The sequence below is a fragment of the Somniosus microcephalus genome, chromosome 16, assembly GCF_052327205.1.
Source record: "Somniosus microcephalus isolate GS21.2 chromosome 16, FLI_Smic_1.0, whole genome shotgun sequence".
Classification (NCBI taxonomy): domain Eukaryota; kingdom Metazoa; phylum Chordata; class Chondrichthyes; order Squaliformes; family Somniosidae; genus Somniosus; species Somniosus microcephalus.
In genome coordinates this window covers 73,200,881-73,228,795 of record NC_141002.1, presented here as the reverse complement: position 1 = coordinate 73,228,795, position 27,915 = coordinate 73,200,881, and the positions used below count along the sequence as shown (strand labels likewise).

At 42.5% G+C, this 27,915-nt stretch overlaps 1 long non-coding RNA gene across 1 annotated transcript in view; it reads left to right on the top strand.

Moving 5' to 3' along the window:
• LOC147106279 (uncharacterized) overlaps window positions 1-12,391 on the top strand; it is a 32,891-nt gene extending 20,500 nt beyond the window's left edge. The window contains exon 3 of the long non-coding RNA XR_015081415.1: window positions 9,282-12,391. This is a non-coding gene — a long non-coding RNA (uncharacterized LOC147106279). The remainder of the gene's footprint in view (window positions 1-9,281) is intronic.
• The last annotated feature ends 15,524 nt before the right edge of the window (window positions 12,392-27,915 follow it).

Here is a 27,915-nt window from a genome sequence, read left to right as displayed (position 1 = left end):
TTCTGCATTGATGACAGCTGTAGAAGTGGTGTGAAGGATCCAATGGTGCACTGGTGAGTTTCAGAGGTAAGAACATTTAGAGAAAATCATTTTTAATGTATTTACACTTTTCTGTAGGTGACAAGTTTTGGATTGTGTGTGTAGTCCCTCTTCATTGGGAGAACCTCTGTCACCAGTGACAGATTGCTTCTGTAACCTCACCTGCAGCTGCCATCTGCTCTAGCCTAAGGAGGGAGTCACTGAAGAGCCTGGGTGGAAGGGCTCACCTTTGTACAGTGATTGTCAGTGTTTGCAGCACCTCAATGCTGTCAAACACTGAAAAATCAGCTGTCAAAAAAATTGTGTGTGGCCCCTTTAAGAAAACCGGCAGATGATGCGTCATAGAAACATAGAAGATAGGAGCAGGAGTAGGCCATTCGGCCCCTCGAGCCTGCTCCGCCATTCAATGAGATCATGGCTGATCATCCAAACTCAGTACCCTGCCCCTGCCTTCTCCCCATATCCCTTGATCCCTTTAGCCTTAAGAAATATATCTAACTCCTTCTTGAATATATTTAATGAATTGGCCTCAACTGCCTTCTGTGGTCGAGAATTCCACAGGTTCACGACTCTCTGGGTGAAGAAATTCCTCCTCATCTCTGTTCTAAATGGCTTACCCCTTATCCTTAGACTGTGACCCCTGGTTCTGGACTCCCCGACCATCGGGAACATCCTTCCTGCATCTAGTCTGTCTAGTCCTGTTAGAATTTTATAAGTTTTAATGAGATCCCCTCTCATTCTTCTAAACTCCAGCGAGTATAAGCCCAATCGACCCAATCTCTCCTCATACGTCATTCCTGCCATCCCAGGTATCAGTCTGGTGAATCTTCGCTGCACTCCCTCCATGGCAAGAACATCCTTCCTCAGATAAGGCGACCAAAACTGCGCACAATACTCGGTGTGGTCTCACCAAGGCCCTGTACAACTGCAGCAAAAGATCCTTGTTCCTGTACTCAAATCCTCTTGCTACAAAGGCCGACATACTATTTGCCTTCTTAACCGCCTGCTGCACCTGCATGCTTACCTTCAGCGACTGGTGCACAAGGACACCCAGGTCTCGATGCACTTCCCCTTCTCCCAATCTATTGCCGTTCAGATAATAATCTGCCTTCTTGTTTTTGCCACCAAAGTGGATAACCTCGCATTTATCCACATTATACTGCATCTGCCATGCATCTGCCCAATCACCCAACCTGTCCAAATCATACTGGAGTTTCTCTGCATCCTTCTCACAGCACACACGCCCACCCAGCTTTGTGTCGTCTGCAAACTTGGAGATATTACATCTAGTTCCCTCATCTAGATCATTAATATATATTGTGAATAGCTGGGGTCCTAGCACCGATCCCTGCGGTACCCCAGTAGTCACTGCCTGCCACTCAGAAAAAGAGCGTTTATTCCAACTCTTTGCTTCCTGCCTACCAACCAGTTCTCTATCCAAGTCAGTACCTTACCCCCAATCCCATGTGCTTTAACTTTACACGCTAATCTCTTATGTGGGACCTTCTCGAAAGCCTTATGAAAGTCTAAATACACCACATCCACTGGTTCTCCCTTATCTATTCTATCAGTTACATCCTCAAAAAATTCCAGTAGATTAGTCAAGCACGATTTACCTTTTGTAAATCCATATTGACTTTGTCCGATCCTGTCACTGTTTTCCAAGTGCTCTGCTATTACATCTTTTATAATGGACTCTAGCATTTTCACTACCGATGTCAGGCTTACCGGTCTATAATTCCCCGTTTTCTCTCTACCACCTTTTTTGAATAGTGGGGTAACATTAGCTACCCTGTCATCAACTGACGTTAATTGGCCGGCAAGCCCGGTGGCATAGTGGTTAGCACTGTTGCCTCACAGCGCTAGGGACCCGGGTTCGAATCCGGCCTCGGGCGACTGTCTGTGTGGAGTTTGCACATTCTCCCCGTGTTTGCGTGGGTTTCCTCCGGGTGCTCCGGTTTCCTCCCACAGTCCAAAGATGTGCAGGTTAGGTTGATTGGCTATGATAAATTGACCCTTAGTGTTAGGGGGATTAAATACGTGGGGTTATGGGGATAGGGTGGGATATGTGTTGGTGTAGGGGTTACGGGGATGGGGTGGGATATGTGTCGGTGCAGGCTCGATGGGCCGAAATGGCCTCTATCTGCACTGTGGGATTTCTGTGAAGCCCGCAGGGTGGGCTTAACGAGACCAATTGACGCAAAATCGCGTCTCTGTCTGATGTCATTGGGGGCGGGACTGGAAGCCGGAAGGCAGCTGTCCCGCCCCCAAGCCGCATCGATAGGAAAAATCGCGGCAATGTCTCCCAAATCATGAAATCAGCAACCTCTGACATTTGAAATTGAGCAGATGTGAGCGTGCAGCTGTGAAGTATCCAGCTCATTGGTCAAACTGCCACACATACCTGCCGTGATAGCCGAACATTGTGAAACCCGTTGAAAATGTTGGAAAATAGGAAAAGGCTTTCAAATTAGCAGTTAACAAGCACTTAACAAGGAGTTAAGTGCCTTAAATCCCTTACCTGGCGCTTGGTGTCGGGTCAGTTGTGAAATCGCAGACTCGACACTCTTGAAACTGAGACAGAGGCAGGTTCGCGGCGGGTTTCCAACCCGCCATCAATGATTGCGACTTTAACAGCTGACCCGCCTCCGAACCTGCCCTCTGAGCGCCAGCAAAATCGTGGTGTTAGAGTCTGAATTCTCTCAATGGCCTAGTAGGTAAAGGCGCTAAGAGGTGTCATACATCACTATATGGGCTAGAAGGTCCCAGGTTTGATTCCTAATCTCTATTCAGTTACTTGATGTCAGCTGGGGAAGTAGATTAGCTACGACAATTGGCCTTATTACCTTTGGGTTTGGAACAGAAAAAAAATCACTCTTGGTTAACAGCTGACTCAAGCAAAAAACTTGATATTTCTCAACTGAATGGGAGGTTTTGATTAGTGAGGAAGCTGTCATAGGGCAAGTCCAGCACACTTCCCTGCATCTGTTTCAGGGTGTTATTGATGAGCACCTGAAAGTAGGTGAACCCAGATACAGGCTAGGGAGAAAAATAACTTGGAAAAGAGAGAAATGCCCTAAAATAAAACAATTTGAATTGAACTAAATCCAAATAAGCTACGTAGAACACATGGCATTGAGCTCTCTTAAGTCAGGATGTTTCCTGTTTTTAACTCGTAGGCTGGGATTTTCCTTCCCTCGGCAGGTCTGCAGCGGGCGACGTCGGTGGCGGGTCCCAGCCCCGCTGCTGGCTCCATCCTGCTCTGGAAAATGAATTTACGTTGAAACGGATTGTTAAGCCCGCCCAGTGCGTTTCCCAGTCCAATTAGAGGAAGCGGGTCTGGTGACGTCATTTAAGAAGCGTCATCAGCCTGTTTCCTTAAAGGGACCATGGCCAACATTCTTTTAACGGCCCAGAACTTCGGGTCTCCACGGGTGAGTACGCACGGGGTACTCACACGTAGGCCCAATGGAAGTGCCGGTTTCCTGCATGCACTGCGCATGCGCAGGAAACCGGCACTTCCGTTCCTCTGAACCAAGAGATTCAGAGGTCGAACGCGTGCGCAGGGGAGGCTGCGCGTACGCATGGAACTTAGTTTTTTTTACAGGTTTTTCCGTGAGGGTAAGTCTGCAGAATTTAGAAATATAAAAAGCAGGCGTAAGGCCTGCTTTTTACAAGGTAAGTGGTGAATTAATTAATATTAAAACATTTTTTCCACAGGTTTATTATTTTTAAATACTTCAAAGCAAGGTAAGTTTATTTTTAGCCCCGTTAGAATATAAAATTATTTTTTCAAAAATTTAAATTATTGTTTAAAATAGTTATTTCATGTAATTTATAGTTTATTTTAAAAATGTGATTTAAAAAAAAAAAAAAAAATTATTTGAAGGTTTAGTGCTATTTTGGGGCTCGTAGTATTTATAAGTCTTGACAGCTCTTCCTGTCAGGCTTATGACTGGAGCATTCCCTGCTCCGATTGGCTGCCCATGGCCCACGTGATCCCAGGGGACGCATCGAACTAACTGCGCCCCTGGGATACGCAAGCACTGCGCGCCGGCAGCTGGACCAGGCCCCGAATCGGAATTCCACGGGGGCCCACAGCTCAACGGCCGGCGCGCAAGGTAAGTGCAGGTCGGGGGCTTGCACCCGCCGGAAGCTCCCGACCCGAATTTCTGGGCCTTTGCTGTCAGTGTTCTATAGCATTGAAGTACTGCAAACACTCTCAATGACTGACTGCACAGAGGTACAGGGCTACAACCAGGTTCTCCCATGACTCCCTCCATATGCTTAGGAAGGGGGTCAGAGCATGCAGGGAAGTCCTCTTCCCTTCCAATGTGTGGAAGAGACCTCCCCAGGAGACCAACACAGCCTGGTTGCACATTGCAGAGGAGGTCACAAGCAGGGATGTCGTCAGGAGGACCTGGGTGCAGTGGCGCAAACCTTTCAATGATCTCATTAGATCATGAAATGTTGGTACAAAGCCACACTCACCTTCACCCTGCTGTGCCTCTCCTCTCATCCCCATCACTCTGCCTTCCCTACCCTACCCCTGCACATCCTTACTCACACCAACTTACCTTGCACCTCCACCCATCTCTCTCTCTCTCTCTCTCTCTCTCTCTCTCTCTCTACATTATCACATATCCATCTCACTAGCCACCCCTCACACTCACCCTCATCCTAGTGCAATCATACCAACTAACAACACACAAGGATAGCCACTTGGGTGTTCTATCCAATGTTCATGTAAAGTTTCTGTAAATATGCTGTCAAACATTGAAACCTTTATTTTCAACACTTTGCGTTATTGGACAGATTTGTGTGCACCTTTAAAAGTGGCTTAGTGAGTTGCAGTGAATGGTGAGACATATGGGTAACCCCCCCCCCCCCCCGCAATGGTGGAGAGTGTGAAAGGAATGGCTTGGACATAGGGATGCTTTACGGTGTTGGTGTGGGGTGGTGCCAACCTGACGCATTCTGTGGGTGTACAGCATCAAGTGAAATAAATGTGCCCATGGTGAGGCCATCCCTGGCCTCCCAGGCAGCAGTGTGCTTGGGTGCTGATGCCCTCTGTCCTGTGCAGCATCAGGTGATTGCGGAGAAGATTGGTGGTGGTGTTGATGCTGCTGATGTACCTGGTGCTGCTGGTGTTGGGGTTCATCGTAGTCAGATTCTGAGGACCCAGGTGAGACAGTATAAAGGGCACCCATGTTGATGGAATAGATGGCAGGTGAAGTACAGATGACAGAAGCATGCTGTCAATGGTGAGAGAGTTCTTCCAATGAGGTGAGAGTGGAAAGTGGAAAGCCTGCGGAATCTGTGCTGGAAATGGACTGAAAACAGCTTGTGGCTGAGGAAAGTGAGAATCTGTCAGGTGGGAACTTTTCCTGTACATTTTGAAGTTGTCAAGTAATCATCTGGAGCAATGGCCACTGAACTCCCACCTCGGGTTGACAGCTGTGGTCCCCGAATAGCGTGGTTCCTGTGGCCATGAAGTTAGTGAAAAGGTAAGTTGAAAAAGCCTGTGAATGATCTGTCAGCTAGATGGTAATGAGCTTAATTGGGTCGTCTGCCGCTACCCGTCGGGTCGCGTTGCGGCGGGTTGACAGCAGGGTCCTGATCCGCAGTCACAAAAAACCCACTTTCCCACCCGACCCACCACCGATCCCGCACGTTGACCCCCGGAAAATTCCGGCCATAATGTTTACAGCAAGACGGGATGAGACTGGTTGGTCCATCAGGCTTGTCCCATTCTGACATGGTGTAACCCCTGCACACCATCACTCCATTAGCCACTCCCACCCCCCCTCATGTAGCCAAACAATCTCCTGAATGAGGTTAAAAAAAACACTACGCCAAGTTGGGGAATTTCTCCAACCCCCAAAGCCGATCAAACAAGTTCCAGGATACCACCGTGACTGAGTAACACAACCTACCATGACCCGCCTATCTTCTATATGTAGATACATTTGTCGTTATCTGGAACTTGTCCAGCTTGCAGCGAATCCACACTCACTGCATGTCCCAGCAACTTATTCCAGAGGTCAACGACTCGCTGCGAAACAAAGTACCTCCTAGCATCTAACCTAGTATTATGCTTTCCTAACTTCTTATGTCCCTTGCTCATCCCTAATCTATCAAGCTCAAATAGCCTATTCATTTGGAGCGAATCTAATCCTTTCATTATTTTAAAGACCTCAATCATATCTCTTCAAAGTCTACATTTTCTAAAGTATAAAGCCCCAGCTCTCAGTCCTGGTAACTAAAGGCCCTTTAAATGTAATCTAGTGACCTTCCTCTGAACTTTTTTCCAGAGCCTCTATATTCTCCACCACAATAGTATTAAAATACATTTAATATACTGTATTCACAAACTACTTCGATTCACTTTACATAAAAATCTAAACTTTACAGGTTTGTAAAATTTATTAATGTGAACATCCACCAACCATGGAGATTGTGGATTTTGTAGACTAGGTTAGGGGTGGGGGAATTGGCAGTCACGTAATAGGTCTTCCTGGATTCACTTAATAGTAAGCACTGCTTTTCTTTGATAGCAACAGTTTGAAAGGCTGACAAAGTGCTTTTGTTGCATAAAGTGTTTAATTGAAAAGAATTAAGTAAGTAAAGAAGTGCATTGGGGGTGTAGGGAGAAAAGAGAAGAATCTATGATAGAACAATGGTACATGATAGAGCAGGCTTGATGGACCAAATGGCCTTTCTCACTCCACACTTTGCATCTATATTGCTGATCTTTTCTGTGATCAATGAAAGGCACTGTGATTGACAGTAGGTAGGCAGCTGTGTAATTGTGCAACATGTTGCAGCTCGGACACAATGTAGTAAAAATTTGCGGCTAGAATTGCCGCACAAAATGAACTCCCAGTCTCGAACATGCAGTTATTTGAAACATGGTGCTTTGCTAGTGAAGGGAGCCACCCTAGTGCATTTAAGCATAATCTGTGAGGTATTCTATATGGAATGCAAAGTAGATGAATTATTTTCTTTTTCCCTTCTATCTGGAAACAATAAGGTTACAATTGGGACAATCATGATCCATAACTCTACTTCCAATTAAATTGCATTCTTAAACAGCCTTTTTCGGTCATTTTAGCACCTCACTCCTAATAAAGTAATGTATAACTGTTGAACATTTGTGGCTCGAAGCTAGAGAGCATTGTCCAGCTTATGAAGTGAAAGGTAACCAATTTTGTTTTGAGACTTGGGACCATTCTAGGTCTACTTGCCATTAAAGGAAACCTGGAGCGTGCAGGTTCAAATTCGACTAAACATGACTTACCAGTAATGTTGGCAAATTTGCCAAGTCTCCCACAGTTTACTTTCCTCTTCATTGCTAAAGATTATTTTCAAATGTACAGCGCATGTAATTCATATCTGCAGTGCTAGTGCCAATAAGTGTGCCTTACCTGAAATGGCTGTCTGATGGTATGCTAGTACTTATTTGCCTGCCAATTGGACGAGATTTCAAAGCACTAGCGTGTTATCCAGCTATTTAAGTGCACTGTTTTGGGACAGGCAGACTGAATGAATGGTTGCACCCATTCTAGGTATAAGCTATACATCATCTATCTACCAGAAACCTTTGGCCAAAAAAAAGGTACAGGGATCCTGTCAGACCTGTTAACATTATTAGTGAGTCCTATTTGGATGAACTGAAAGCTCCAGCCTGGGGGTGTTCCTTTTACATCTTTACACATTGCTAGTAATACATGGTGCATGCAGGCTTGAGAATATGAATGAAACACTAACCTGTTTTCATTTGAGAAACATTCTAGAAGACAGTTCAGATTGTTAAAGCCAGAGCCCCATGATGTTTAATAGACCGTTAGATCCTGTAGCATTTGGAGTCTTTCGTGAATAAGCCAGACCTTGGTTGTCAAGGGCAAACCCCTGTAAACAGAATTATTGTGTTATCGGTTTCATTGCACTTGGGTGAACTAACCAGACTGGAAACTATACGGACTTATTTGTACTGGGCAAGAAATATGCATATCTGCTGGATAACCATGTCTTTCTCGAATGTAAATGTTAATTGAAGAGGCTGGGGCATAGGGCAGCTGACACTTGACTTTGCCCTCTTTAGTCCATCTAAAGCTTTGATCAAGCTACATCTTTCTCTGTTGCTTGTCCCCCAGAGAGTCTCCCAGGGTCATGGCCTGCTGCCTAGTCAAGAGGCATTAGCCTACTGGTTTAAATATTTGAGGCCCTTAGGTTAGCAGGGGGCCTTCACTTCATGCACTCCACATTTCCCACATAACCTAAAGCAGACTAAACAAAAGTGGTGTGAAATCCGATGGCTGGATGCAGCTAAAGTAATATGTTGAAACTGTCCTCCATTCATTTAATACTGTGTGTTTGTTTCCTGGATTTACACCCTTTTTGGTCTTTGGGATCATGGAAACCTTTGAAAAGGGGATTGCAGAGCAGTGGCCTGTGATTAAAACCTAGTGTTTTTCTCCATGCTGCGCTTGTGCAGCAGTGTCACACATGGTAGCATTTAGGAGCCCCTTCACAGCTGAAGTGTTTCAAACACTAATGAATGGAAGCTTGGTCATATAATGCAGACAAGCTTTAAGGCATGCTTTACTGAATGGTGTACTGTAGTGGCCTGGGAAAGGAAGAGAGTTATAAATTGTGTCAGCTAGCAGCCCAGACAAAATGAAGCCATGTGGAAAATCAAATCTATTTAACTATGAAACTGTTATAAGCCATTTTAAGGTGGTCATCCTTGGCAGTTCTCGGTTTATGAAGTGACAAATGTTAAACCACATAATACAGTCTTTTGCTTTAGTTTTTTTAGCAAATAAATGTAAAATATTTTGATGTCATTTTTCAAAGGGCCGTTTTGGAGGGGTGGTTATTTTGGGGCGGTAAATGTTGAATGCTGACTAGATTTAATGTTACAAATATTTGCTAACTGGATTGAATAATTTACAATGTTCAGGTATATAAGTACCTATTTTCAGTAAAACTTTAAGTTCCACACAGACATGGCAATGACATCAGCTGTAGGAGATTTACTGTGGTTTAACTGGAATTTAATCAATACACTCTCTCAAATCTGTGGTTAAGCATATCCGGTTTGAGGCCTCCCGAAATACTTTGGCAATTAAAAAAAAAATAACAGCATTGCTTGTAGAACTAGTCACTGTGGAAGGGGAGGGCAAGACAATATTATTTAAAAGGGGTGTCTGACAATACAAATTTGTTTTTGTTTGCAGGAGGAGGGTGAAGGAACGTCCTCACAGGAATCCACAGAGGAAGATTAAGAAACCACACTATTTTACTTCTACCTCATTCAGCAGTTGGGTCTTTTGAAGGGAGAAGACACTACCTTGACCACTTATTTTTCCCAATTAACATTGGTCTGTCCACTTTATCCTGGGGAGCAACACATCCTCTGAAAGACTTTTGCTATCCACCTTTTTGTAATCCCTTCACACAGTCCCAGGTTTAGTGAAAAAAAAAAACTGCTGTAACACAGGGGACACAGATTAATAATGCAGCATTTAATTACTGTTTTCTTTTTTATTCTTAACATACTTATAGTTTATTGAGCTGCTAAGTAAGGGTGAGTGGGTCAAAAAAGAGTTTTATTTTTCACTGCAATGCACAAAATAATGCAAGAAGAAATCATCATTTACATAGCATATGATATGGGCATTTCGATAGAAACGGCTTTTCTGTTTAAATATGGATGAGCTTTAACAGCACCAGCACCCACTCCCTGACTTAGTATACACCCTGTATAGAACACCAAAGATGAGGGATAGGCACTGCTCTTATAGAAACTTTATAGTAGACTTTTTTTAATCTATGTTTTTCACTTACTGTAATTTCAGGAAGATCCTAGGGCTGATTTTTTTTTTTATATATATTTAATTCTGCTGTTAACTCAATACCTAAAAATTATATTCAGTAACTGAAGGGAAGGATGAAATACTGACATTTTTACAGGTCCGCAGGGCCAACAAACAGAGATCAAGAAATTCCACTTCAGTGTAAGTCACTGAGACTTGGAAAGGGAACTGATTTTCCTCATCAGTCAGCCAATAAGAACCACATATAAAGGTGACTTTACCTCTGATGCACTGACATGTGGATGGATTGAGCAAACACATTTCTTGATTTTAGGAACACATGCTGTGTAACTGATCTTCAAATCATTCCTCCTCCATCCAACCGATCCATAAGAATACTCAGTTAAACCAGCACTTTTAGTGACAGTTGCAATATTACCCCATTATCTGTAACTACCTCTGATTAATTCAATTAGTTTGACAGCCTCTCGGGTACATGCTGCTATACACATACAATGCAGGATTTTTTTTTCAACTTAATGGACAGCTAAACACTGATACCTGGAATTTATTTTTGCTTTTACCGTCTAAATATTAAGAGGAAACAAGAATACCTGAAAGCATTTCTGTATTGCAAAATAATTGCTGAATTTTTACAAGTTACTTATTTCCAGTTTGTGCAACTCATTTTCTGTTCGTACTTTTAACTTGAATATCATTTTATTACTGAATTACTCAATAATTTTTATAGGATCATTTTTTTTCTTATGTTACAATTAATGAAATGGAAATGTCTCTTGCTTTTATTTTTCATTTTTATCAGTAATGTTTGAAATATAACTGTCCAAGTTTGTACCTCAAATGAATTCAAGGCAAATGGACTAATCAATTGACCAAAACCTACCTCCAGACATTAAAAAGGAATGAACTTGTTACTATCAACATCAGTTTTAAAATATTAACATTTTAGGACTGCAACTAATCCCTAATCAAAGTATTTTTGTAAAAAAAAAAGAAAAAAATAACCTTGGATACAAAAGCATTTTAAATTACTTTCTATTCTGAAACCTTCAAAGGAAACTTGAAGCTTTGTAGGTGGGAAGCAACAAGCTCAGTTTTTTGTATAATTCAATCACGAATATGTGTTTAAATTAGTAGATTGTAAGAAAAGTACTTGATTCGTATTTTCATGTATTTTACACAAATGTGATTTCTTTTTTTCCTTTTTGTAATATGTTTCAACCAGATGTATTTTTAAATGCTTCTTATGTAGAGTTTTATCTTGCTTTCTGCTTGTCAATATTGCTACTTTTAACATTTAATAGGCCAGGGAGATGGGGAGGGGGTAGTTTCTCAGGAGAATCTGTGACAGTAAGGCTTTAGTGCTGAGCCAAAGTACAACCAAAGCTGATTCCTTCTGGCTTCCATCAGAATTTGTAAAACCTTGGCATAATCTCAGCTGGCTCTTCAGACAATGTGGTGCATACCCCGTCTGTATATTGAAGGCTGAGGCATTACAGGAAACTTTGGTTTATCCGGAGGTTGTATGTCCGGAAACCTCAATCTACCGGCAGAAATCAGGAGCCGTTTTGTTAGGTTTTTTTTCTTCTCCTGGCTTTGTTTTCAACAGTCAGGCTCTGGAAAGTCTCTCTGAAGCTGTTGCTAAGCTACAGAGATGCTTCCAAGGTACGGGCTGACTGTTTACAAGCTGTTGCTAAGCAACAGTGTTTGTTGTCAGATACGGAGATGAAAACCTCCGTATGCTTCAACATTAACTTTGTATGTCCGGCAGTTTTGATAGATCGGCAACAGCTCGGTCCCGTCGGTGCCGGATATAACAAAGTTTCCTGTAACTAGTTGCATTTTCCCCAAAATTTTCATTAATTGTATCCTCCAACAAATGACTGCCTTGTGTTTTCTTTTAAAAACATACTTGTTGTGATTTGATTGAAATGTCATTCCATGTACTTCGATTTAAAAGAGAACCCTGCAAAGTTTTACCTCGGTTTTGGTCTAATGCATATTAAGGAAGCCTTTGGTTACTTGTTGGACATCTAGCTCTGGGAAGCCTCTCAAATGCTGATGTTTATCATGTATTTCTCTGTATGTTGTACAATCAATTACACACTACTACCTCTTGGGGCCTACTGTTACCTCAATTTCAAGCTGAAAACCTATTCAATTGTTTATGGCCAGTAGACCAGAGAGAGCATCATAAAAATTTTTATACAGAGTTTATTTTTTTGGGAGATAAATTTTATATGACTGCTTTCTTCTGACTGGTCACCTCAAGATAAGACTGGACATTTAACTTTTCTGCTATTTTACGAATTGTAGTCTTGGTTTGCAGGGAGAGTCTGAAAATGTTAGACTGCAAATCCTACTCTCCCTGTACCTTAAGTGTCTAACTTTATTGCTTTGCTATTCACTTAGAGAAGCTGTCTGATTGTACTTGGAAATGCTTGCTTGCTGAGAAGGTTCCTTTCATGGATTATCACTGTCTGTTCAGCACAAATAAATGTAATAACCTCTGTGATCCCCATGTTGATTCTTAGACTTTGTCATTTTAATACTGGCAAAACAATTCACGTGAGTGAACACGGTCCCTGAGCCTCTATCGTAAAGTGTTTTTTTTTTACTGGTGGAAGTAGCACTTACAATAGACCGCTTAAATCAATTTTGAACTAAAATGAGTCCTGTGTTTTTAAATCCATAACCTTTGAATAATCTCCCTTGGTTTCATAAACTCAGACTCAACCAGTGTTTCAGTTTATTGAGGCTGATTTATAGTAGGAACCATCAGTAAATGATTCATTGCAATAAAATGTTAATATTTTACAAGGAGAGGAAATGACAGGAATGTGGTAATTACAATAAAAATGTATATACTATGTTATTTATTATAGACCTCAGATATTCACGTTTCTTCACATTACAAAACACCGCCTTGTGGTTCGGAGGTCTCGTAAATGTGAGGCAGCCATCTTAAAAGATGATCTTCCCCAGAGAAGGGATGGGAAAATCAGCCAGTGTTCCCACTACTGATCACTGCTAAAGGTGCAGACAGTGGGTGTTGCATTAGGACAGGATCATGCTTGGCTGTGGTGCTCTGTCGGTCAAATAGCCAGTCCATGCTCACTATTGAGATTCAAACATGAAGAATGGCTTTTTTTGAAGGAGGCTGGTACCCTAACAAGGCGTCAAACATTTGAGAGAGGAGGGAAAAGGTTTAAAAACAAAAATCCCACATAAATAATTTGAGGTCGGGGGGGGGGCATTCTGTTTTTTGGCCTCCCTTCTTTCTGACTTAATGCCACTTACCATTGCATGGCAAGAGGGGGCTTGCAGGTCGTCGGATCTACCAATGCCAGTCTTCTTGCTGCCGCGACAGTGTACGACAGTAGCTATGGGGAGCTTGTGTACATTTTCTGTCTCTTAATAAGCAGCAAAAGCTCAGTTCTTCCCCCTGGTGGCACAGCCACGACGAGGAATACATCAGGTGGAAACACAATGCGCTGAATCCTCATACCTGAACAGTGCACCTGGTTCTTCCATTATTTTGATCTTGAAAGTAATTTGTTGCATTTCATTAAGTTTTTTTTTCTAAACTCAGCTGCAATTCATCCCAATGAAATGAAAAGATAGAACTAACAAAATTGGTAGATTTTCTGGCGTGCACCCGAGTCTTCCACTAATGATCTTTTTGCCATGTCGGGTGGGATACTTTCAGCCCTATGTGAGGGATATCATTTTGAAAACCCACGTAGTGGGGCTTTTATTGGGACAATTTGATCTGAGTGTCAAAAAGCAACTTGGGACATTTTTAGCTGTGAAACAGTGTTAAAAACTTACAACTAGTCAAAAACTAGTTCTGAATTTTATTCCAAATAACTTTATCTTGTTTGTATTACAAGTGGAAAGATTAATGCAGCATCATACCAATTGTAAAAACAATCTAACATTTGAGTCTTTAACAGCAAGATGCGACTGTTGCATTTTGTTACACATGGCAATTTGTGTTCCACTTTAAAAATATATGTAAAAGAGAAAGAAAGGCAGTCATTGTCTGGTGCTTTCTTCTGACTTTAGGGAGAAGTTTGGGTTCTGCAAGCAGCTGCCAATCTAAAGAGAAATAGCCCCAGCAATTAACCTCGAAGGGAGGGCTTCAGATTCCTGGGGCATTGGGTCTGGTTCTGGGGGAGGCCGGATGGGTTGCACCTCAACAGGGCCGGAACCAATATCCTCGCGGGGAGGTTTGCTAGTGCTGTTGGGGAGGGTTTAAACTAATTTGGCAGGGGGGTGGGCACCAGGATGTAACATTAGAAAGGGGAAATAAAGTGCTCAAAGGATTGGGAGAGGCGGAGAGCACTAAAGTAAGAAATAGTAAGTTATTAGCAAACTAAGAGAGAATACAGGAAGGTCTAAGATGGGTTTACAGTGTATGTATGTGAGCGCATGAAGCGTAGTGAACAAAGTAAGTGAGCTGCAGGCACAAACAGCCACATGGGAATATGAAGTTGTGGCAATAACTGAGACCTGGCTCAAAAAAGGGCAGAGAAACATAGAAGATAGGAGCAGGAGTAGGCCATTCGGCCCCTCGAGCCTGCTCCGCCATTCAATGTGATCATGGCTGATCATCCAAATTCAGTACCCTGTCCCTGCTTTCTCCCCATATCCCTTGATCCCTTTAGCCTTAAGAAATATATCTAACTCCTTCTTGAATATATTTAATGAATTGGCCTCAACTGCCTTTTGTGGTAGACAATTCCACAGGTTCACCACTCTCTGGGTGAAGAAATTCCTCCTCATCTCTGTCCTAAATGGTTTACCCCTTTAGGCTGTGACCCCTGGTTCTGGACTCCCTGGCGATCGGGAACATCCTTCCTGTATCTAGTCTGTCTAGTCCTGTTAGGATTTTATAAGTTTCAATGAGATCCCCTCTCATTCTTCTAAACTCCAGCGAATATAAGCCCAATCGACCCAATCTCTCCTCATATGTCATTCCTGCCATCCCAGGTATCAGTCTGGTGAATCTTTGCTGCACTCCCTCCATGGCAAGAACATCCTTCCTTCGATAAGGTGACCAAAACTGCACACAGTACTCAAGGTGTGGTCTCACCAAGGCCCTGTACAACTGCAGCAAGACATCCTTGCTCCTGTACTCGAATACTCTCGCTATGAAGGCCAACATACCATTTGCCTTCTTAACCGCCTGCTGCACCTGCATGCTTACCTTCAGCGACTGGTGCACAAGGACACCCAGGTCTCGTTGCACTTCCCTTTCTCCCAATCTATTGCCGTTCAGATAATAATCTGCCTTCCTGTTTTTGCCACCAAAGTGGATAATCTCACATTTATCCACATTATACTGCATCTGCCCGATCACCCAACCTGTCCAAATCACACTGGAGTTTCTCGGCATCCTCCTCACAGCACACACGCCCACCCAGCTTTGTGTCGTCTGCAAACTTGGAGATATTACATCTAGTTCCCTCATCTAGATCATTTATATATATTGTGAATAGCTGGGGTCCTAGCACCGATCCCTGCGGTACCCCACTAGTCACTGCCACTCGGAAAAAGACCTGTTTATTCCAACTCTTTGCTTCCTGTCTGCCAACCAGTTCGCTATCTAAGTCAGTACCTTACCCCCAATCCCATGTGCTTTAACTTTGCATGCTAATCTCTTATGCGGGACCTTATCGAAAGCCTTCTGAAAGTCCAAATACACCACATCCACTGGTTCTCCCTTATCTATTCTACCAGTTACATCCTCAAAAAATTCCAGTAGATTAGTCAAGCACGATTTACCTTTTGTAAATCCATGTTGACTTTGTCTGATCCTGTCACTGTTTTCCAAGTGCTCTGCTATTTCATCTTTTATAATGGACTCTAGCATTTTCCCCACTACCGATGTCAGGCTTACCAGTCTATTATTCCCCATTTTCTCTCTACCACCTTTTTTGAATAGTGGGGTTACATTTGCAACCCTCCAATCCATGGGAACTGTTCCAGAGTCTATAGATTTTTGGAAGATGACCAGCAATGCATCTACTATTTCTAGGGCCACTTCCTTAAGTACCCTAGCTTGTAGATTATCAGGCCCTGGGGATTTATCGGCCTTCAATCCCGTCAATTTCCCTAACACCATTTCCCTACAAATACTGATTTCATTCAGTTCCTCCCTCTCATTAGACCCCATGTTCCCCGACATCTCTGGGAGGTTATTTGTGTCCTCCTTTGTGAAGACAGAACCAAAAAATTTATTTAATTGGTCTGCCATTTCTTTGTTCCCCATTATAAATTTCCCTGACTCTGACTGCAAGGGACCTATGCTTGACTTCACCAATCTTTTTCTCTTTACATATCTATAGAAGCTTTTACAGTCAGTTTTTATGTTCCCTGCCAGCTTACTCTCATACTCTATTTCCCCCCTCTTAATTAATTCCTTTGCTGAATCCTAAACTGCTCCCAATCCTCAGGTTTGCTGCTTTTTCTGGCCAATTTAATGTCCTCTCCTTGGATCTTATGCTATCCCCAATTTCCCTTGTTAGCCACAGTTGAGTCACCTTCTTTGTTTTATTTTTATGCCAAACAGGGATGAGCAAATTCTGTAGTTCATCCATGTGATCTTTAAATGTTTGCCATTGCCTATCCACCGTCAACCCTTTAAGCAACATTCCACAATCCACCCTAGCCAACTCACACCTCAAACCATCATAGTTTCCTTTATTTAAATTCAGGACCCTAGTCTCTGAGTCAAATACTTTAAATTCTTCATTAAGATGGAGAGTAATCATATTGTGATCGCTTCACCCCAAGGGGCCTCGCACAACAAGATTGCTAATTAATCCTTTCTCATTACATAATACCCAGTCTAAGATGGCTTTGACATATTGGTCCAGGAAACTATCCCGTATACACTCCAGGAATTCCTCCTCCACAGTATTGTTACTAATTTGGTTAATCCAATCTATATGTAGATTAAAATCACCCATGATAACTGCTGTGCCCTTATTGCATGCATCTCTAATTTCCCGTTTCGTGTCATCCCCAACCTCAGCATTGCTGTTTGGGGGTCTATATACAACTCCCACTAACGTTTTCTGCCCCTTGGTATTTCTTAGCTCTACCCATACAAATTCCACATCATCAGAGTTAATATCCTTCCTTACTATTGTGTTAATCTCCTCTTTAACTAGCAATGCTACCCCACCTCCTTTTCCTTTTTGCCTGTCTTTCCTGAATATTGAATACCCCTGGATGTTGAATTCCCAGCCTTGGTCACCCTGGAGCCATGTCTCCGTAATCCCAATTATATCCTATCCGTTTACATCTATTTGCACAGCTAATTCATCCACCTTATTACGAATGCAGGATTGGGTATTAAATATCCCGGTTATAAGGTGTTCAGGAAAGATAGGAGGTAGTGTGGCGGTATTGGTCAAGGAGAATGTTACAGTGCTGGAGTGGGAGGATGTCCTGGAGGGGTCAAGGACAGAATTTATATGGCTAGAGTTAAGAAATAATAGAGGTGGCATTATACTACTAGGTTTATTCTATAGACCACCAAATAGTGGGAAAGATATGGAGGAGCAAATTTGCAGAGAAATTAGAGAGGTGCAAGAACTATAGAGTAGTAATATTGGGAGACTTCAACTATCCTAATATAGACTGTGATCATAATAGTGTAAAGGGGAAGAGTTTCTGAGGTGTGTTCAGGAGAACTTTCTTGATCAGTATGTTTCCGGCCCGACGAGGGAGGAGGCGTTGCTGGATCTGGTTCTGGGGAATTGTCCAAAATTCCCTAGATTTGGGAAAGGTTCCATTAGATTTGAAAATAGCGAATGTAACTCCTTTATTCAAAAAGGGAGGAAGACAAAGCAGGAAACTACAGACCAGTTAGCTTAACATCTGTCATAGGGAAGATGTTAGAAGCTATTATTGAAGACGTTATAGCAGGGCACTTAGAAAAGTTCAAAGTAATCAGGCAGGCAACATGGTTTTGTGCAAGGGAAATCATGTTTAACCAATTTATTGGCGTTCTTTGAGGAAGTAACATGTGCTGTGGATAAAGGGGAACCAGTGGATGTACTGTACTTAGATTTCCAGAAGGCATTTGATAAGGTGCCACTTCAAAGGTTATTGCAGAAAATAAAAGCTCATGGTGTAGGGGGTAACATATTGGCATGGATAGAAGATTGGCTAGCTAACAGGAAACAGAGTAGGCATAAATGGGTCATTTTATGATTGGCAAGATGTAACGAGTGGTGTGCCACAGGGATCAGTGCTGGGGCCTCAACTTTTTACAATTTATTTAAATGACTTGGATGAAAGGACCGAAGGTATGGTTGCTAAATTTGCCGATGACACAAAGATAGGTAGGAAAGTAAATTATGAAGAGGACATAAAGAGGCTACAAAGGGATATAGATAGGTTAAGTGAGTGGGCAAAGATCGGGCAAATGGAGTATAATGTGGGAAAATGTGATGTTGTCCATTTTGGCAGGAAGAATAAAAAAGCATATCTAAATGGTGAGGGATTGCAGAGCTTTTAGATGCAGAGGGATCTGGGTGCCCTAGTGCATGAATCACAAAAGGTTACTACACAGGTACAGCAAGTAATTAGGAAAGCTAATAGAATGTTATCATTTATTGCGAGGGGAATTGAATACAAAAGTAGGGAGGTTATGCTTCAGTTATACAGGGCACTGATGAGACCACATCTGGAGTACTGTGTACAGTATTGATCTCCTTATTTAAGGAAGGATGTAAATGCATTGGAGGCAGTTCAGAGAAGGTTTACTAGACTTATACCTGAAATGGGCGGGTTGTCTTATGAGGAAAGGTTGGACAGGCTAGGCTTGTATCCGCTGGAGTTTAGAAGAGTAAGAGGTGACTTGATAAAATCCTGAGGGGTCTGGACAGGGTGGATGTGGAGAGGATGTTTCCTCTTGTGGGAGAATCTAGAACTAGAGGTCACTGTTTAAAAATAAGGGGTTGCCCATTTAAGACAGGGATGAGGAGAAATTTTTTCTCAGAGGGTTGTGAGTCTTTTTAAGGCAGAGGTAGATAGATTCTTGGTAAGCAAGAGGGTGAAAAGTTATCGGGGGTAGGCGGGAATGTGGAGTAATCGGATCAGCCATGATCTTATTGAATGGCGGAGCAGGCTCGAAGGGCCGAGTGGCCTACTCCTGCTCCTAATTCGTATGTTCATATGAATGAGGTAGGTCAAGTGGAGCAAGTGTCGGTAGGTGAACATTTAGGGAACAATGATCATGGTATCATAAGTTTTAGATTAGCTATGAAAAAGGACACAGGGAGCAATCTAGAGTAAAATTATTTAACTGGGAGAAAGCCAATTTCAGTGGGATGAGAACGGATCTGGCCCGGGTAAACTGGAATCAAAGATTGGCAGGCAAAACTGTAATGGAACAATGGCTGCCTTTAAAGAGGAAATAGTTCAGGTACATTCCCACTAGGGGGAAAGGCAGGGCAACTAAAGTCCGGGCTCCCTGGATGACGAAACAGATAGAGAATATGATGAACCAGAAAAAGAGCACGTATGACAGATGTCAGGTTGCAAATACATCTGAGAATCTGGCTATGTATAGAAAGGTCAGAGGAAAAGTGAAAAAGAAAGTAAGAGGGGCAAAGAGAGGGTGTGAGAATAGAATGGCAGCCAGCATAAAAGGTAATCCAAAAGTCTTCTACAGGCATATAAATAGCAACAGGGTAGTAAGAGAAGGGGTGGGGCCGCTTAGGGACCGAAAAGGAGAGCTATGCATGGAGGCAGAGGGTATGGCTGAGGTACTAAACGAGTACTTTGCATCTGTCTTCACCAAGGAAGAGGATGCTGCCATAGACAGAGTGAAGGAGAGGTAGTGGAAATACTTGATAGGATAAAAATTGATGGAGGTATTAGAAAGGCTGGCTGTACTTAAAAGTAGATAAATCACCAGGAGAGGATGGACTGCATCCTAGGATGCTGAGGGAATTGAGGGTGGAAATCGCAGAGGTACTGGCCATAATATTCCAATCTTCCATAGAAATGGGGGTGGTGTCAGAGGTCTGGAGAATTGCAAATGTTACACCATTGTTCAAAAAAGGGTGTAAAGATAAACCCAGCAACTACAGGCCAGTCAGTTTAACCTTGGTAGTGGGGAAGCTTTTAGAAATGATAATCTGAGACAAAATTAACAGTCACTTAGACAAGTATGGATTAATTAAGGAAAGCCAGCATGGATTTGTTAAAGGCAAATCGTGTTTAACCAACTTGATTGGGTTTTTTGATGAGGTAACAGAGGGTTGATGAGGATAATGCGGTTGACGTGGTGTACATGGATTTCCAAAAGGCGTTCGACAAAGTGCCACATAATAGGCTTGCCAACAAAATTGAAGCCCATGGAATAAAAGGGACAGTGGCAGCATGGATATGAAATTGGCTAAGTGATAGTAAACAGATAATGGTGACTGGTTGTTTTTTGGACTGGAGGAAGGTATACAGTGGTGCTCCCCAGGGGTCGGTTCTAGGACCACTGCTTTTTTTTATATATATTAATGACTTGGACAGGGGTGTACAGGGCACAATTTCAAAATTTGCCGAAGACACAAAACTTGGAAGTATAGTGAACAGTGAGGAGGAGAGTGATAGACTTTAGGAAGACATAGACAGACGGGTGAAATGGGCGGACATGTGGCAGATGAAATTTAACGCAGAAAAGTGTGAAGTGATACATTTTGGTAGAAAGAATGAGGAGAGGACATATAAACTAAATGTTACAATCCTAAAGGGGGTGCACGAACAGAGAGACCTAGGGGTATGTATGCACAAATTGTTGAAGGAGGCAGGGCAGGTTGAGAAAGCAGTTAAAAAGGCTTATGGGATCCTGGGCTTCATAAATAGAGGTATAGGGCAGGATTTTCATTGGGCCGTGGAGGCGTGTGGGGGGTTAAAATCTTGAAATCAGGGGGCACGAACCCATCCCGCCCCCAACCCGCCTCCATGCCAGTTTCAAAGGAGGCGGGTACCTGACCTGTGCTGGGAGCCGCCTCCCCGAGGCGGGAAGGGGATTAGTGCCAATTAACTGCCTGATGGCTCCAAACCAAGTTAGCGAGGCGGACCGTCGGGCTGAAGGGCTTGGAGGGTTCCAGATGTCCATTGTTCAGGTGAGTGATGGGTGCATGAATGCAGAGGTAAGTGTGTTTGGTGTGTGTGTAAAGTGTTTAAAGAAGTTTTACTTACTTTTACAGCCTTCCTTCCTTCAGGTCTCTGGACTCCCTCATCTCACCAGCACAGAAAGCAGAATGGCCACGAGCTGTCAAAAGTTGCAGCATTCAGCTTTCTGTTCTGGAGAGATCTCTAAATCAGCCTGAGAGGAAGGAATTAACTTGGAGTACAGATTGTCAGTGTTTGACAGCTTCAAAAGCTCTTGACAGATGAAATGTCAATCTGTGACGTCACCTGTTGCCGGGTGGTCCTTAATTGGCCTGCTGAGCCCGCTGGGCGGGTTCAACAAGGTCAATCAAGTGAAAATCGCGTGGGTTGGCCACAACTCGATGGAGGCGGGACTACAACCTGAAAGTTGTAGTCCCGCCTCCTACACGCCTCCAGTATTAAAATCCAGCCCATAGAATACAAAAGTGTGGAAATTATGATGAATCTGTATAAAAACATTGGTTCGGCCTCAACTGACGTATTGTGTCCAATTCTGGGCACCACACTTTAGGAAGAATGTGAAGGCCTTAGAGAGGGTGCAGAAAAGATTTACAAGAATGATTCCAGGAGTGAGAGACTTCGGTTACGTTGATAGACTGGAGAAGCTGGGGTTGTTCTCCTTGGAGCAGAGAAGATTGAGGGGCGATTTGATTGGAGGTGTTCAAATTCATGAGGGGTCTGAATAGAATAGATAGAAACTGTTCCCATTGGCAGAAGGGTCAAGAACCAGAGGACACAGATTTAAGATGATTGGGAAAAGAACCAAAGGCGACGTAAGAAAAAACCTTTTTATGCAGTGAGTGGTTAAGATCTGGAATGCACTGCCTGAAAGGGTGGTGGAGGCAGACTCAATCTTATCTTTCAAAAGGGAGTTGGATAAGTATCTGAAGGGGAAAAAATTGCAGGGCTACGGTGAAAGGGCAGGGGAGTGGGACTAGCTGAGAGTCGGCACGGGTTTGACTGGCCAAATGACCACCTTCCGTGCTGTAGCCATTCTATAATTCTATGAATTAACCACAGGATGTGCCTATTTACAACAATTAAACCTTGTAGCTTTAACAGAACAGAAGGTGATACACAGCTCCACCTTAACAGCAGAGTTATACATTGTGCACGCGAAGGTGCGATGCTCCTGTCCTTACAGAAGAGAGTGTCCTCAGAGCAACACCATGGAAGTTGTTAGTAATGTTTTATTAATTCCAAAGTTGTTTAACAAAAAATCTTTGCTTCCTTCAATTTAGCCTTAACATTCAACCCTAGTTTAATCAATGCATAGTATGTTCCGGATCATTCAATATTGCTTCATATCCTATGCAATGTACAATAAGTAGATACTTTGTAATTTAATTATTGACCCTGGGCTAGGCTTTCTGCCTCAGCTGATGTCAGGTGGGGGGGATGTGGAAAGTTACTTGGGTATGCACTTTGCTTCATCCCTGCTTCCCCCACTCCTTTCCGCAGGTCAGTTCCCATAGGCAGGTGATTGCATGCTGAAGACATGCAAATGATGGAAACACCATCTCAGCAGTTTGCACTGCAGGAACACTGGACACACGTAATCGTCTGTTAAGCCCATCATCATCAGAGACAGAGTGGCTGAGCACTTGGACAAGTATCAGTTGATCAAAGAGAGTCCGCATGGATTTGTGAAGGGTAGATCATGTCTGACTAATCTAGTTACATTTTTTGAGGAGGTCACTAGCATAATGTATAGGGAATGTCTATGCATGTTGTTAATGTGGACCTCCAGAAGGCGTTTTATAAGGTTTTGCACAGGAGATTATTAGCAAAAATAAAAGCACACGGCTTTGGAGGTAACCTTGTGACAGGAATTGGTAATTGGGTGGGCAGTAGAAGACAGATGGTAGGGATAAAGGGAACGTTCTCTGATTCGCAATATGTGACAAGTGGCGTTTCCTGTGATCTGTACTGGGGCCTCACCATATATATATTAATGACTTGGATGAAGGAAGAGAGTTGTATATCCAGGTTTGCAGATGACGCTAAGTTGTGTAGATGGGAGCAGGAAGTTAAAAAGGGGCCTAGACAGATTAAGTGAGTGAGTAAAACTATGGCAGATGGAGGTCAATTTGGGGTAATGAAGTTATCCACTTTGGATCAGAGAGACAAATCAGAAGGTTTTTTTTAAACGGCGGCACTAGGAGTTGTGCAGGTGCAAAGGGATTTACGTGTCCATGTATACAAATCACTAAAAGCTCGTGCACAGATATAAAAAGGTTAATGGTGAAGGGATAATTACTAGTCCTAGCCCTTTTCAGGCTACCCCAGATCAGGCGTATTCCCCAGACATTCACCTTCAACTAAAGTTAGAGATAGCTGAATTCTATAAGACGCTTAATTGGGTCTAAAGGTCCAGGCTATCACTCCCTAAAGGAAAGGAACGACTTGAAGATGTTACCATCTTCAAGATAGCACTTTTAATAAGTTTAACTAGACTGTAACCTTCCGATATTATGAGGGTCCGGAAAACCCCCCAGAATTCTGCAACCCCTCACAAAAGAGTGTACAGAGATTGAGTTTGCGAGTTTGATACAGAAATACTATTTGAGACAATTCTAAAAATATATAGATTTATTTAACAGCTGACATACAGTTAACAGCTGGTGAGTCAATCGTGAGTTTAACAGTTCAAAATACAAATAGTTTACATTTCTTATTCTCAGAGATCCTTATTCTCAAATCTTAACTTTGTACATTTCTTATTATTTCTAATCCAGAATATCCACCAAAATCAAATGAGTACCTCTTGATCCCCGAGACTCAGAGTTAAAAATTTACAGAGCCTGCCTCTGAAGTTGAGAATCGCTTTCCCCTTCCAGCGACTTCTGACTTTCTATTTGAAAGCTCTATTTTTATACTTTTTTTTAGTGGTTTATTCTTTGACGTTTTCTGCTGATGTAAGCTAATTATCTCTAGTCATCTTCTGTTGAATTCTTTCTAATCTTACTGTCAATTTAGCTGTTAACTTTCAGAATCCTGTCTGCTGTGTAGGTGTTTCAAAAACTTATCATAAAAAATGGTTATTACAGATTTATCTCTTTGATGCCATTCTTACGAAGGGCTTCAATTCAATTCTTAATATTGGCTTAACTGGTTATAATCAGATGTTGTGTCTCCTGTTTCATTTACAATACAAAAACCATGTGATTGGTGTCAGCTATTGAAGTCATTTTCAAAGTCTTCTGTTTTGTACCTTTTACAATATGTAAATCAAAACCACTTCAACCAGGGTGTTTGTTTTCCTAGCCATCTTAGTTGGTTATATTACAGACTTATGTTTCCTGTCTTTCAGCTGATGTTACTTTTATCAAAGACACATGGTTCTTTAATGTTCTATTCGAAGTGTTAGTTTTTAACACTTTACTTGGGCATTGTTATTGTGTTGGTTCCAATGTTCAGACATAGAGGAACCTCCAACTCTTTGCTTCAATAGGGCCATTGTCTTAGTATTAACAATCAATTCCCATTTCAAAAGCTTGTGTGGTGTTTACAACTTTTGTGTTAACACTTCATCTTATCTCAGAAGCCTGTATTGACAGCTTGTGTCATTGAGGTTTTTTAGTATTTAAACCCAGTATGTCATGTTTTAATATCAGAAATCTGTTCATAGGATGGTGTATCTTTCTGAAATATGGCTTTTCCTTTACACCCCCTTCTTGACCAAAAAATGAGCTGGAACATCTAGACAGAGTTTGGTCAATATTCCTCATGCGGTTACAATAGCATATTCATTTCACGAGGTGCACAATCATGTGCTACATGAAAATTCATTTGAAGTCATCCTAGGACAATGTTTTGCTTTATTTTAAATTGAACACAATTTAAAAGGATGTTAAGTACATAGTCATGCAATGAGCGAAACAACATGTACTTAGAATGTCCAATCGGCAGATGTACGTTCCATAGAGGTGAGTTGTTCATACGAGTCAAGGCGACGTCAGTTGAAACTAGTTGAAGCTTGACACGCTGTTCCTTCGATCCGGCGTGTATACAGATGTGTGTTGTCGTAAAGGCCTTGCCAGGCACTCAGTTGATTCCTTCTTTACCCGCGGTGTCTTCCTCCTTCGCTGAAGTAACTCGTTGATCTTTCCTTGTTTCGGTTGTTGCTTTTTGCAAATCCAATTCCTGATGCGTTACAAAGCAACGTGTGGAAGAGCTGGCGACACCTGAATCTCCTGTTACTTTTTTTAATTAACTGTCGCTGTTGGGTCAAGGACTCAGTGTGTAGAGGCAATAAAAGAACTATGGGTAAGCGGTGTATGCATCTCAACCCCATACATCAGATAATATGGAGTTTTAGGGGACACTGTCCCTGATGCAGATGTAGGCACATTATTGAGTGATAGCTGCACCTCCGAAATGATGGTGGTCCACTTATTCCCCCTGATTCTCAACAGTTTGACCAATAGCTTTTTTACATCCTGGTTTTTACGTTCCACCAGCCCCGCTGATTGAGGATGACGTGGCATGCTGTGTTCTAAGCCAATCCCCCTTTGTTCACAGTAGTCTTTGAAGACCTTAGATACAAAGACTCTGCCTTTATTGGAGTGTAAGATTTTAGGTGCACCAGCTACAGTAATTATACCAAAAATAGCCCTGGCAAGTGCGTTCTCTGAAACAGTTTTTGTGGGGACCAGCCAGCAGAAGGAAGTGCATCCATCTACACAAACGAGAACATGTCTATATCCCAAAGACGGGGGAAGTGGTCCAATAAAGTCGATAAAGAATTTTCCCATTGGCTCATCAGCTTTCACAGGAGCCAATGGTGGTGGCTTAATTAGTGATGACTTATTGGTTAAATAGCATGGCTCACAATTTGCCACGTATGTTTTACAGGCTTTAAGCATGCCTGGCCACCAATATAAGGAGGTCAATTTGCAGAATATTGTTCTGGCACCACAATGTGCTTGACTTATGCCCTCGTGAGCTTCTTTTACAAGCTGTTCTCGTTTGTGTCTTGGGGGTACCTGTCAGTTTCCTTTGGGCAACTTAACTAGTACAATACCCGTAGGGGCTTCTGAGTAAAAGTACTTTGGTGGATATCCTGGTGGATTCTCTTTTGTCAGGTCTAATAGCTGAATCAGTTCCTCATCCTGATTAGCTGCCTGTTCTGCCCTAGTGATTACACTAACATTGGCAGACCCCTCTCAAGGGGGTGTCATGCAGACCGAACGTTTCGCTTGTTCGTCTGCAAGGCTGTTTCCTTTTGAGTGTACTGTCCCAGTGGTATGCCCGTTTACATGAATCACCTGACGATTCTTTTTCTCCATTCTCGAACGGAGACTATCTTCCCACAGTGTGAGTTTAATAAGGTCTGCTTTCTCTTAAAGCATACATTAATGCTGCGGCATTCAGCATATTGCGCTGTCTTATGGCCAAGGGGTTTAGACAGTAATTCTCCTGGATAAAAAGAATAAGAATCTTAAAGTCCCTACTACTATTCCCATCCCAGCTGAGGATTGTTGGGATGTCTCTTTTTTAATCGTCATTGACGATCCATCACAGTAAATAACTTGATGGTATTCTGTGAGCGGTCTCATAGGCATTTGTCTGATTCCCTCCTCCGTATCATCATCCTCCACGATGCTCTATCTTTGCACATTGATTTGGATGGTGTTGTAGGTGAGGATAATATTTATTAATGAGTTGCTTGAGGAGGTCTTTGCCTCCCCCCTCTAGGCAAGTTTGATCAAGTTGTGTTCGAACATATTTTTCCCTGTCATCCTGGTCTGTGGATGCTTCTACAGGTCTGGTTGAAATTTTAAAGTAATGTTTCATGTCTGGTTGTCCTATAACGAGGGAACAGGCTAATTGTGGTACCAGTCCTACATCTAGGGTCACTGTGATTCCATATATAGTAATAGGTATCTTGTAAAAATTAATTATTTTGGTTTTGTCTTGTGTGAATCCCCCTAATGATTTTTTTTACAAATTGGGCTTCACAAACCTGTCCACTTAGTTTTTATAATTGCAAAATCTATTACAGTGTAATCAGCTCCCGTATCAAACAGGGCTTTCACTTGTGTGTTTGTGGGCAAGGTTACGAGGGCATAGGGGAATTCAAGAGGCCCTGGCTGGGTGCCAGGCCTTCAATCCTGGGATTGTTCATCCTCAGAATCCTGAGCTTCATTTGCTGCTTTATCTTTAATTATTTTAACTGATTTTTGTTCCTCCCTCTTGGGGGTTTCATGTTTTCCAGATCCCTGAGGGGGTTTATCGGACCGTTTACTTTCTTGATGATCCTCCTGTTGAGGTGGATGTTGGTTCTGCCGGGAATCTTTTTGATCCCCATTTCGGTTTTCTCGGTACCCTCCCATGGCTCTTTGATAGTTTTGGCCAGTGTAAAAGCTGTCCCCATAGGGAGTCCACTGTCCTTCGCTTTCCTTTCGAGGTCTAGCCCCTCGTCTATCCAATCTTTTTGGGGAGAAATCTGTCTCATATTGTGGGCGAGTTGGGGGGGTAAACCTTCTGGAATATCCTCTTGGGGGTCCCGAGCCATGAGTTTGTGTCTGGGCGGGGTGGACTTGAGACTTGGGTCTATACAGTCCTTCTTTCTGAGTACCAAAGGTACCTTCTCTGGTTTTTTTATCCCTAGTTTCTGATCTCATTATAGGTTCAGTTTGGGGTAGACCTAAGAGGTCATGATTTAATGGATAATGCGATTGACATTATCCCATCTTTGTTGGTTATCTCGATAATCGTTTCGAGCACCCTCACAGGCAAATTTGAGGGCTGTATTTTGATACTGATTGGCCAGGCAACCATGGACAATGTCCCAATTATCCTGTGTAAGTACTTTGCCTAATCTGTAGGCAGC